Raw genomic sequence first — 12,919 nt, 5'->3', positions numbered from 1 at the left:
GGAGGGTATGGTAACCCACTCCGGTATTCTTGCCTGGAGAATCCCCATGGACAGAGGAGCCTGGCGGGCTACAGTCCATGGGGTCACAAAGAGTCGACGTGACTTGAGTGACTAAGCACAGCACAGGGGAGTAGCTCATCCACCTGAGGGCCTTGGCTGGGTGGTCAGAAGGGAAGCACAGGAATGGCCCTCCGAAGAATCAGAGAGCCAGAGCAGACTCCTGGCCAGAAGTTTCAGCCACCAGACAGCCCCATAGAGATACGCTGACTACAGACCATTTCTAGGAGCCCTGTTCTATGAGTGATAATTCCTTCCCAGCCTCCTGGACCTCCCTGGGGACCAAGCATATGTTTAGAACTGCTGGCCCATCTTCAGCAGCAATCCTAGTCAGGGGGGAGAAACTTCAGCCTGCCTACTCAGGAAGTTCTGTCCCTGACTCGCAAGGCTGATGTGGGAGACTCTCCTTAGGACCCAAAGATCACCTGCGGAAACATTATATTCTTGTCTTTATAGCCCAAAGTGACTTCAATATCTACTTTTCCCTTGTTTCCTTATCCTCCTCGTTTTCTGTTTTTTCATTTCAGTGCCTACATTTTCCTTGCTTACTTGCCCAATTCCAGCCTCATAGATGAAGTTTTACTTCGTAGGCAATCCGGTATCATTTTCCTAATGTCAGTACTAAAAGGAAAAGCAGATAAAGTGGATGTGCTAAGTCATAAAGAATGAAAGCCAGCAAGACCCATATGGGAGGCCAGTTGTGGGGTAAGGACACCAGAGAACCGCCAAGGTCAACCTATCAGAGGACTAGCGAGAAAAATGAGGAAAGCAAAGAGAAGCAGCAAGCGCCTAGAAATTCAATTAATGTCAGTAGATGGGAAGGAAGGAATACAGCCCCCACCTATGGCATACGTACGCCTAGCCTGGGCAGGCATTGAATGGGCTGAGGAGGGAACAGGTCTGTGTATGGTGTTCCGTCTTTGAGCTGAGGGGTGAATCTAGCAACCCTTTCCTTCCCTGCAGGCATACCTTACGAATGGAGACTTTATTCCAGAGCCAATTAAAGGGCTACGGAGCGGAGGGCCTAGGGACTGGAGTTCGCCTCCCTACTTCAGCCTGGCCAGCTCCGGGCTGTGAACCCTGGGGAGGAGCAAATTCCGAGAGATCTGATGGGGGGCGGGGGGGGGAGTTGCGGGGAAGGGTGGTGGCAGAGGGCGGACCCGCCCGGTGAGGAAATAGTGGCTTCTGGAAACTTCCGTGGAAACATACAAAAATCTTTTCCTTCGCACAAGTGCCCCAGCCCTCCTCCCTGCAGGTGGAGAAGGGACTTGCGAAAAATTGCTTGTCGATGCTTGTCGACCCTGACTGTTGGACAGCGCCCCCTCTCGTCGCTGTCCTTTCGGCGCAGCCTCGAAGGATGCGCCACGCGGAGGGAGTCCCAGCCACCTGGGAGGACCGCAGGGCGGTTCTGCTGTGACTCGGATCCCAGGCCGCCCCGCAACCCTTGCCTTCGGGTTCCGGACCGCTTCCTCTGGTGGAAGGCGGATCCGCATGGGGACGGCCGGTTCCCCGTGACTCCGGAGGACGCGCTGCGGGCAGAACCACTTCTGTGCAGGAGAGCGCTCCCCAGGCTCTACCTTGGCGCGCCCAGGCTCTACCCGCTCGCAGCCCGGGAAGGGGCCAGGGCTGGCCGGGTCGCCGGGGTCTCTGCCCCGCGGGGAAGAGAAGGGAATCCCCCCAACCCTCAGTGACCGACCCGGCATCCCCTCCTCCCCTCGCCCAGCCGGCTTTCGGGCTTCTCCCAGGGCCCTGGATTCCCCGGGGCCCTCCCTTTTTTAAGGGTCTCGCGCACAGTGTGATACATTTGAGCTGAAATATATTAACTCTTTTAACACATCAGCATGATGACACTGTTCGTGAGGACCTCATGTGTTCGGTGACCGCAGAAGGGCACATTTAAGATGCTTCCTGGCCTGTAAGGCATCAGGCCCCTCCGTCCCTTCCCTCCCCCAGCCCTCGAGAGGGACAGAGGAGAGGGACCCAGGCCGAGCGCGGCCGCCCAGTCTTCCCGCGATCGGCGGCCACCACTCGGCCCCAGCGGCCGGAGGCGTGGCGCATCCCGGGCCCCGGCCCCACTGCGGCTCCGCCGTCGGGTTTTTTTCTGCGAATGAAGAGGCATCGCATGCGAGCAAAGGCCGGCCAGCCGGCTCCAGACTCCCAGGTCCTCCCTCCTGGACCTGCGCGCTCTCCCTCTCTCCTCCGTTAATATTCTTCGATAATTTCGGAGGCAAAAACGTCCAACTTTGGGTGGGGACAGGGATTTGTTTCATCTCCTAAAATTCAGAAACGGAGTCTTCAAAAGTCTTAATGCGTATGTGTTTATTATTATTTTTTCTTCTAGCATTCAAATGAATGCGAAGCCACGGATCGAATCCCGTCACTCATTTGGGGTTAGCTTCTACCGATATTTCACACGGAAAACAAAACTGGGTCCCTCTTATTTGTACTCGTCCTTAACCTTTGCAGCAACTGCTGTAGATGCGGCTCTGTCCATTCTCTAATAGATTTTACCAGGGGCTGGTGACAGAGAACTGATTTCTTTTCTATTAGGGTTTAGCACATCTTTGTTGAAGGCCTGTAGAATGACCAGGGATTAGATTTGCATCTCTTAGACGCCCTGTGTGGTCTTTGTGCGAAGCTTGTAACTGTTAAAAATGACTTGTTAGGAAGCGTGTGGGCTCTCATCGCTCTCCTTTTGACAGAATGATTGTGAAATTCAGATTGGCCCTGTAGGATTTAGCCCGCAGATTCCACCTGAACCCTAAGCAATTAGACCCTAATCTCACTGCAATCATATTTGAGTTAGGATTTGTTGCACTTTGTTTACTTCAATTAAAAGCAGTGGAATAATTTTTTTGTTGTTGTTGTTCTTCAGCTTTTAAAGTGAAATCTCCAGGCGAAGAACCCCAGGACTTCTTAGGATCGGTTTTGGTAGTGATGGGAGATTTCTTTTCGGCAAGGTTTCCTCCTAGTCCTCCCACCCGCCCCTCCCCCCATGTAAAAAACTCTTCTTTCTTCCCCTGTGGCCATGCTAATGCCCGGAGCTTCTTCTCAGGGCTGAATTCAGGTCGCCTGGGAAGAACCGCGTGGAGATGACTCCCTGATTCCAGGGGCGCCCAAACTCTTGGGGCGTCCCCAAGTCCCCGACTGGGCTCTTCCATTCCGCTGGAGCGCGGGGCTTTCCCACCCGCGCCGGTTGGCCTGCTGGTCCCCGCGCGAGCTCCGAGCAGCATGCGCGGGTCGGGTCTGGGGTCTGGCGTCCGGCGTCCGGCTTCCCGAGGTGGAGCCGATGCTTCTAAGGCGCCTGGCGCGAGTGCCAGGCGGCGCGGCTACTGCAACCGCCGCGTGGTGCAGAGCGGCTTCTTCACCTCCTCTCCCCCGGGATCCACTGGGGCCCCTCAGCGCCTGGACGTGGGAGAGAGACTGTGGTCTCTTCCGCGACCCGGCTTCCTCCGCCCTCGTACCGGCCCGGCCGGCGTGGGGCCTCGCTGCCTGGCTCCGGCCAGCGTCCAAGCCCGGAGCGCCCCGGGCGGCCTCCAGCCTCTCTCCGGCGGGCTCAGTCCAGAACGCGAGGCTCCGGGCATCCCCTGCCGGGCCGGCAGGATCTCAGCGATTCTCAGGGCATTTCACCCCGCTGCGGTTCCCAGGGTCGCCTGCGGTTACTATCTGTCAGATCAGGTCACCTTAGTAGTAGTTCTTGATCTGTGGTGAGTTTACCGCCTGCATTTATTTATCCGTTGCGACTTCGTCACTCAGATTATCTCATCTGGGAGGCATATACAGTGACTTCGGTTTATCGGGATTTTTGTTTTGATTCACGACCATATATTTGCTCCCAGTGAGTCTGATTCAGTTCCCTAATTGACTGCTTCACCTTTCTCATGCACCCTGGAGCCGGCCAACGTAGGATATAAACAGGAGGAATTTTCTGGTACCTAGACCTCAATGCCATATATCTGCAAAGGGAGCAGGGAGATACCACTTTTGAAACTTTCCAATAAACTTTTTAATGGCAAGTGCTGTCATTTTCACTTGTTGCAGACAAAAAAAAAATTTTTTTTTTTTTTAATGTTCTTTGTATTTGATTCCAGTAATGAAGGAAAGCCAGCCTACAGCCTGGCTCTGCTTTTGTAAATAAAACATTTTAAATGAGGAAAAAGTACTTTGCTGAGAGTACTACATAAATGTGAGCAGTGATAGCTAGTTTAAACAAGTAGTTTTCTCTTCTGGTATTTTCTGAGGTGAGTCTATTTTAAACAGTCTCATCTCTTTGGATAATTCTTATAGCCAATTATTCTTAACTTTAGTAAGAATTCTTAAGGGTTCAAAGGAATAAAGGAGATTCTGTCTTGCCTTTGGATGGGGGGAGGTGGGAATGTGGTCTTGGGGTGGGGAGGGAGGGGGAGCCAGACTGTGATAATCTCTTTGAGATCTACCAGAAGTCTTGATCTATTGATTGAGGATCCCTGCTTTAAATGAGACCTGTGTGCAGTTTAGTGCAGTTTTTCATTTGTGAATAGGGACTGTATCAAAATCCTAGTGTGACCATGACAATTGGGTAATCACACACTAGGCATCTTTGCTAATGGAGAGATTCTGTAAATATGTTTCTAGTGAATACACAGCTAACAGTCACAGTGGAAGGGTCAGGTGCCACAAATCATAGATTATTCTGCCAAGGGTTGCCAGCCATCTGAGGTTTGGAAGGACATTAACTGCCTTTGCATTCTCAGAATACTCTCCTCAGTTTGTGATTTCACTTACTTGACCCTACTTCTGTTATTAAAAAGCTGGCAGGCTCAATCAAGGGCAAGCAGGTTGGCTACCTACCCTTCTGGCAGCTCTCCAATATTCCCATTTAGCTGCCAGGAGACAAGGAGAGGAGTGAATCAGTCATGTAATCCCTTAGTAGCTAGAAGGAACTGGGAGAACTTTAGTGGCAGCAGGCAGGTCCATTTCTAAATTCTTCATATATATAATAAATTCCTCTGGGAAAATTCACTTGTAGGAAAGTCAGGGAGGGGAATATTAAGAAGTGACTTAGGTACAGGAACTCTTAAGCAGTTTCCTTGGAAAGCAAGTTGTAAGTGCATTCTTTGATAGCTTCAGTTTTGAAAATTGCCACAGACAGAAATAGGATTTTCGTTACTAACAGGGAGCAATGATCAGGAAAAGTGCCCCTTATCAGATAGTATAGGGGAAATAAATCAAGAGCTTTTAATAAAATTTGGAGAATTATCACTTCCTGTCCATAGAACGAACCTCTGGCTTTTCACATTTGTTTTACCAGAGAAATTGTTGCTAATTTGATAAGATCTAAGTACTCAACTTTCAGAGCAAAGTGAAATTGAAAGATATAAAAATATTTTCTTGCTTTCTTAAATTGAAACAAGCAGGTATTTGGCATATAGGATAATTGCAAAAGCAAAATACATCTCTCTCCTTCTTTCCTTGATGATGTAAAATCTAGGAATATAGCATGAAAGAGTCAAAAGGGTGAAACAAAACTTTATAGGTTCCCTTTGTCTGCAGGATAGGCCCTTTTCTCATACTTTTACATTGGAAATGACTCTGGGATCTATAACTATCATGATTGACAATAAAAGCCATCACTTTTACTGGTGAATACCATGACCAATCTAGTGGGTCTCCTGGAGAAGGGAATGGCAACCCACTCTAGTATTCTTGCCTAGAGAATTCCATGGACAGAGGAGCCTGGCGGGCTACAGTCAATGGGGTCACACAGAGTTGAACACGACTGAGTGACTTAACACCGTGACAAGTACACTGACTTCATCAATGAAGTCTTCTCCAGGAGATTTACTTATGTGAGAGGACTTGTAGCACTTCTTGAATAGGAATGAAAAGTACAATTCACTGAACTATGAATGTTCAAGATGGCTGGAAAAGTGTAGTTTGGAAGAATATTCTGTTTCTAATATGTCAGGAAATCTTTAGCTGTGAGATATTAAGAAAAACTAATTTTTTTTCAAAATTAGACTGTCATTATATTAGTGTATTCTTAAAGAATGGAGATAGACATTACTCATCTACATTACCAAAGGGGAAAAATATTTAAAAACCAGATGACAGCTTGGTGCCTTATAATTTAAACAATACTGAATGGTGAATAATCTTCCAAGTTCATTTAAGCAGGGATAGGGAGAGAATCTCTATAAAAGTGAATAAAAAAGATCTTATTGTACAGATATGCCTAATCCCCCATTTTATTAGCTTATAATGCAAATCATTACTTGCTTTTGCTACTAAGAGCCATTTTAATGTAATGGATTCATTTCAGAAACCCTCAAGGAAACCAAAGCCTATGTCCATTTATGGGTTTATGAGGAACTTTCAACTGGTCCCAACCAAGTTGGAGACATAGATATATTTTTCTTGCTTTCTAAGTTAAAAGTTGGAATTTATGCGAATGAGTATTTTCCATATTGACTAACACTTCTTGCCAGAGAAGTTTTTCTTCCAAGAGAACAGATAGCAAGTGGACAAAAGGAAATTTTAAGCTTATGTGATGTGATAACAGTCACAATTCACATTCTTGAATTTAGAGCTGTAGAGCGAAAGCAAAAGTAAAGTCATTCAGTTGTGTCCCACTCTTTGTGACCCCATGGATGGTAACCTAACAGGTTTCTCCATCCATTGGATTCTCCAGGCAAGAATACTGTAGAGGGTTGCCATTTCCTTCTCCAGGGTATCTTCCCAACCCAGAGATCGAAACTTGGTCTCTCACGTTGCAGGCAGACTCTACCAGCTGAGCCATCAGGAAAGTCAAAACAACCATATTCTTTTATTTCATTTTGTATATCTGCTGTTAGTCAACACCTGTGTACATAATAGTTATTCTGGCACATAATAGTTATTGAATAATAATAGTTATTCAATAAGTTTGCTAAATGAATAAATTTATGAAACTATATCCCTGGTTATAATTTTTTCCTGATATATGTAAATGTAAAAATAAAGGACTATTATTAACATTTTTATTTCCTTTTTATAAATGTGAACAGAAAATTGTTAAAATTCTATGTGGGTTTGATTCAGAATGACAGAAAAGTGTCCCCATTCTATGCCAGCAAGAGAGAAATCTCTGACTCACATTTCTCTGCCTATTCACAAGAAAACTGTTTTAGGTAATGCTGTAATGTTTAAAACAAACACCACCCCCAAAGCTTAGATGTAACACAAGATGAACCCTAAAAATTAATGACTTGGAAAATCCACAGAGTTAATCTCTTTTTTACATTCCAGCCTTAAACTTTCTATGGCACCCCCGCCATTCAAGACTTTTACAATTCTAAAGAGTAGTCATCTTCTGAAGTGGTGAGGAGACCAGAAGGTCACAAATCCTATCATTCGTTAAAGGGTGGGGGTGGGAACTGGCCAGTGTGGTCTCACCTACCAGAAAATAATTCAAGAACTCACTTTGGTTGTTAATATTAATGCCACAGTTCAGTTCAGTTCAGTTCAGTCGCTCAGTTGTGTCCGACTCTTTTCGACCCCATGAATCGCAGCATGCCAGGCCTCCCTGTCCATCACCAGCTCCCGGAGTTCACCCAGACTCACGTCCATCGAGTCAGTGATGCCATCCAGCCATCTCATCCTCTGTGGTCCCCTTCTCCTCCTGCCCCCAATCCCTCCCAGCATCAGTGTCTTTTCCACTGAGTCAACTCTTTGCATGAGGTGGCCAAAGTACTGGAGTTTCAGTTTTAGCATCATTCCTTCCAAAGAAATCCCAGGGCTGATCTCCTTCAGAATGGAGAGGGCTGCTCTAAGGAAGGTGGTCAAAGACCAGGAGAAATCTGTTATGCAGGCACAATGGCTACTGTTTACTGTGTTCCCAATTTCTAGTCCTTAGTGAGCACCCCTCACGTTTGAGTAGTGACTGTAGCTCTGGGGCAGAATGGAACCCTGGAGTGAAGTCAGTGGGGGCAATAATCAAAACATTGGAAGTAGGTTCAGGGTTGGGATGCCCTGTGCCTTTTATTGGCCCAAACAGCTTCTACTGGAGTCGCTCTTCGTTGATTTGGAGTCTGCTCAAGATGTTATACATGTTAAGGGAAGACCATACTGGCACATCCTTCTCTATTTTGAATATGAAGCCTTTTATCAATGAGTGTGAGGGTATTATTTCAAGTGCAAAATATGTGCTTATGTACCAAGGACGTCCCCCACTTCAGCTGAGCAGGCTTGAAGAGGACATTAGTATCTGGACAGCATTTTCTCAGCAAGATGAGGAAGACTGGAAGGAGTTAAACAGTAATAGAACCCTGAATAAGCGGACTCTCAGATTTAAATTCCATTTGTTTCAGACTAAAAATCCTCTTTTAAAGCACTCACTTGGCATGAAGATACTGATATCACTTCCAGTTTTTATCCAAATGAGCATTTTCAGTTTTAGGGGGTGACGGAAAATCCTTCAACTTGTGTTTCTAATAAGAAAAGGAGCCATAAAAGGAACTGTCATTTACCAACTCTTCTATGCCATATCTCGAATATTGGTGACCCACTGTTTACCCAAGAGTTCTCCTCTTGATTCACAGTTAGATAGGAGTTGGTATTTTGTCACCACCTTCATGCCAAAAGTAGCTTTCTATGGTGAGAGGGTGATTATAAAATTGTGCTTAAAACAAACAGTGGATAGAAACCAAAAACAGAGGTTGACGCAAATATCCTGTTTTCAGTGTACATCCAGTTTAGACCTTATATAGAAGAACTAGGTGATTAGTGACAAGAAAAAAATATGGTGGTTTGTTTATTGATTTTTTTCATTCAGTCAGTGAATACTCACTGAGGGCTTACACCAGGCAAAGTACGGCATGGAGAAAAAGCTATGTCTCTGACCTCAAAAACAATGTGTTTGGGGTAACAGTCATGTATTTAGACAGAGTTCAATGTGATGAGTGGAGTAATGTGAGGTCTGTGCAAAAATGCAGTAGAATCCCATGGGAAGAGGCATCTATGTTCAGCAGGAGGAGAAAAAGTAAGACTTGGGCTCACTCTTGAGAAAGAGCAGAGTTTATCAGGCATCGCAGGTGGAAGATACAGCCTGTGCAAAGGCTTGGGGGCAGTGAAGAGCATGTTGTGTTTAGGGAGTCATACCTAGTTTGTATTCCTGAAGCAGAAAGTGTAAGGAGAGTGTCAGGAGTAAAACTGAAGGCATGGTTCTGGCTAAACATTTTGAAGACCCTTGAATGCTAAACTAAGTAATGTAGATTTATCTTGTAGCACACGGAAAGCCATAGAAAAAATTCAGTCATAATGAGTTGTGCATTTTAGAAAGACCATCTTGTCAGTAGACTGGACAATGGATTGGAAGTGGGGACAAATTAGTGACAATGAGACCATATGATAATTGTTTTTACCTGCCTGCTTGGTGTAAGAGTGCTAACGAGAACTACCTTTCATTAAATAGATAGAAATCCTCAAATCCTGGAAAGAATAAAGGCATAAAGATAGCTTCCAAAGAGGCACCTTTGAAAGAAAAATAACTGTTGACACTGGGTAAAGATGGTTGGTTAATTTTGTATGCACTGCATATTCCTTTTAGGGTCAAGGATGCATTGCTCATTGTTTTACTTGGTTGTGTGATTGACATCCACCTGAGCTGCCATTCCTGTTACTGTGCTGAAAGGCTCTATGGTATTATAGACATTGTGCTGCCAATTGTGTCTCCAGTTGTGTTTCCTAGCCTCTGTAGGACCTTGGGGGAGTCACTTTCTTCTCTTAGAGTCTCAGTTTTCTCAGTCGTAAAGTGAGGGCACAGTGTAAGTTATTTGTAATGCTACTGAGTTTATATTGTTCTATGACTTGTGACTTTGTTCACACTTATTAACCTCTCCTGCTGTTTATTTCTTCATCTGAATGATTTTTCACAATTTTAAAAGGAACAGAAATATTTGGAAGATAATCCCAGATGTGTTATTTAGGGCAAAATTCTGTTTTTATTTTACTGCATTTAACACAGCTTTCCTCCTAGAAATATCAGGATATTGCTAGCCATTTTGAAACTGTGGACTTTCTGCTCAAATGAATCGCATCTTATCCTCATGTGAACAAAAACATGACTAATCACTTTCAATGTCCACTAGGTTAAGGTAATAATTTAGCTCGATTTTTAGGTTGTGGATTTTCCTTTCCAAAATGATTCTCAGGTCAGATAACTGTATATTCTCAGAAAACTAATGTATGGATAAACCTGTGGCCCTTAAATATTATGAAAATGCACTGCTTCTAGTAATACTTTCCTTATTTTAAATTCTGCATTTCCTTGGAAGCTTCCAGTTATTTAATGATCTTTTTCTTCCCCCACTTAAGGGCCTGTTTACATTAATAATATATCTTCCAGGGCTCCGGGAGTTCATAGGGTTTATACCTACCAAACAGCTCAGCACTGTTACTGTGCTCCAGAGACATGCAGGGGGCCCAGGACAAATCAAAATGTTTTTAAATGTATGACATGTGTGAAGTTGATGAAAATTCATGACACTCTCTGTCAGGGCTGCTTGAGCTTAAATCATCAGAGAAAGGTGAGTGTAAAGAATTTTGTTTAATACTTTTAGTTCTGGAATCCTTCCCATTTCTTGCTCACGCTCCCATGTTTTAGTTCTGTTCTATTTAGTAGACTGATTACAAAAATAAAAAAATTAAAAATTAGCAGCATGCTCTAAATTGCTTTTCAGAATTTCCTGCTTAAACCATCACTCAGATGTATAACTTTTAAAGAGGAATTGAAATGTGGTTTGAGAATGTAATCACGTACTATAGAACATGCAAAATACATGTGAAAGACCACACGAGTGGTGTTAATTTAACTGATTATACTTTCTGCTTTAGAAATATTTTCAAATTTATCTTTTAAAATTGAAAAGAAAATATTGCAAGAAAAATTTAACAGATTAAAAAAAAAAAGCCAAAAATGCTTTGGATATTGAGATCAGCTGTTTTTAAGTAAAAATCCATTCAAAGCAAAATAAAAGGCATTGTGTAGTGTGTGCCGGCTAAAACTGAGAACACAAGAGCACTGCAGTTAATTAGAACCAATCAACAGAATGCTTTGCAACATTTCTTACATCAGTGCACCATCTGATCTTCATAATACAAATTTCCCACAGCCTTGATGCAAAAAGGACTAGAAATAAATATTTGAGTCATTAAAATATATGATGTATTTCAGTTGCTCTTTTCAATGAGTATTTTTTATTGCTATGAAAATAAGATTTGAAAATTCCCAAATGTTGACCTGTGTTTTAGGAGGATAATCTTAGTTACTTTTTTTTTTTTAAGCTGGGGGCGTTTGATTTTATATGTGTTTAAACATGAGGAAAAATATTGATTTTGAAAATAACATTTAAAACATGAATTTGAGTTTTTATATGATTTATGTATGATTACTGTACTTGTGAAACGTGACCAGGATTCTCCTGGACTGTTGAGTCATTATTTTATGAATGATTAATTACAAATAATGAAGTACTACATTATGGCTATTTTTATATTAACATTTGCATTAACATTGCATTAACATTTATATCATACTATGTCTTAAAAGAATATGCAGTAGTTAACACTGTTATACTTCTACAGTTTACTCAATGCTTGATTCTACTTAGAAGTTTTACTTTTCTTTCATTTATTATACATCAGGAATTGTTCTGCTAGGGCACGAATATTGCTTTTGCTATATTTTCATGAAGTTCATGGTTTGTTCATTATAAACAACATGTGTTTCCCTTTTCTTTTCCCTGTGCGTCCTATGTTTGATTTTACTTTATAATTTTATTTTTTGGGTGTGTGTCCGGCTCTTCGTTGTCTTTTTGCATTAAAGGTAGAACTCCCTCGGGGCCACTGAGGTGCTTCAAAACATTGGTAAGATGGCTTGTTAAAAATGTTTAACTGGAGTCAGAAATATATACGTCTTGACAATAGTGTATAAGTTTTTCTCCCTTATTAAAGGTAATTTGTAAATGTCTAGCAGGTGCCCCTTTTAGAGGCAAAAATAGCTCTGAAACTGGTGCTATTAATAAGAGAATTGTCTTCCAAAGGAGCGGATGATCCCTTCTCCTATGTTTATAAAGTCCAACTCGCTGACAGCAGTAATTTACTCCTCAGACTGCAGTCATCTCTTGCAGAAAGGAGACATGCTTTAGAAGGATACAGTCCGAGTTTGACTGTTTTTTGGTTTTTGTTTGATTTGTTTCAGTCTCTATACTTTCTCCTATCACATCACACAAGATTTTTTTTTCTCTCTGTTCCCCCCAAAAAGCTTTTTGCTGAATATTTTCTTTCTTGAGCATTTATTATCTATTTCTGTAGAAAGAAAAAAAATAGTTTCAAAGAATTATCTTCTCTTTAAAACTAAATGTTTTTCTTTGTGCTCTTCTTGGTACAGATTTGATCGACCAAGGGTATCTCTTAGCTGAGTTCTCTCCAGGAAATTTACTCTTTCTACTGCTTTACAGAGACAGATAGCTTTGATGAGAAATACTTTAGAATGCTTATCTTACAAGTACAAGAAAAGACTATGTTAGGATGTAAATTTTTTTCTGACTATAGAGCCTATTCAATGCATAGCAATATTTGTGTTTACATTTTAAAAATCTGATCTATTTGCTTGTCAGCTTTGGAGCATTCGCTGCAAATGTTCACTGCTCCATGAAAAGCAGTTTCAATAAATAACAGCCTGAAATGGGCTCCATTGCAGTTAATTTGATTTATAGGAATTAGAATAATAATGCTCTAAAACGCATATTAAAATAACTCTGCTTATCTCTAACATTGTTATTTCTTAAAGCAAACAATTTAGATAGAAACGTCATTTGATAAAAATAATTGGTTCACGTAAAAT

General features: G+C 42.6%; 1 long non-coding RNA gene across 4 annotated transcripts in view; it reads left to right on the top strand.

Annotated features, from left to right (window-relative positions):
- Nucleotides 1-12,919, top strand: part of LOC104985244 — a 48,332-nt gene that overhangs the window by 6,634 nt on the left and 28,779 nt on the right. For 2 of the 4 annotated variants that reach the window (XR_824866.1, XR_824863.1), the window contains exon 2: nucleotides 11,900-11,940. The exons of 1 other annotated variant lie outside the window; for it this stretch is intronic. This is a non-coding gene — a long non-coding RNA (uncharacterized LOC104985244). Of the gene's footprint in view, nucleotides 1-10,420; nucleotides 10,602-11,899; nucleotides 11,941-12,919 lie in introns of all 4 variants that reach the window. One more of the 4 variants, XR_824864.1, reaches the window with a different exon arrangement.

This window comes from Bison bison, unplaced genomic scaffold (genome assembly GCF_000754665.1).
Source record: "Bison bison bison isolate TAMUID 2011002044 unplaced genomic scaffold, Bison_UMD1.0 scf7180017864041, whole genome shotgun sequence".
Lineage (NCBI taxonomy): Eukaryota > Metazoa > Chordata > Mammalia > Artiodactyla > Bovidae > Bison > Bison bison.
This window is presented reverse-complemented; position numbering and strand designations above follow the sequence as displayed.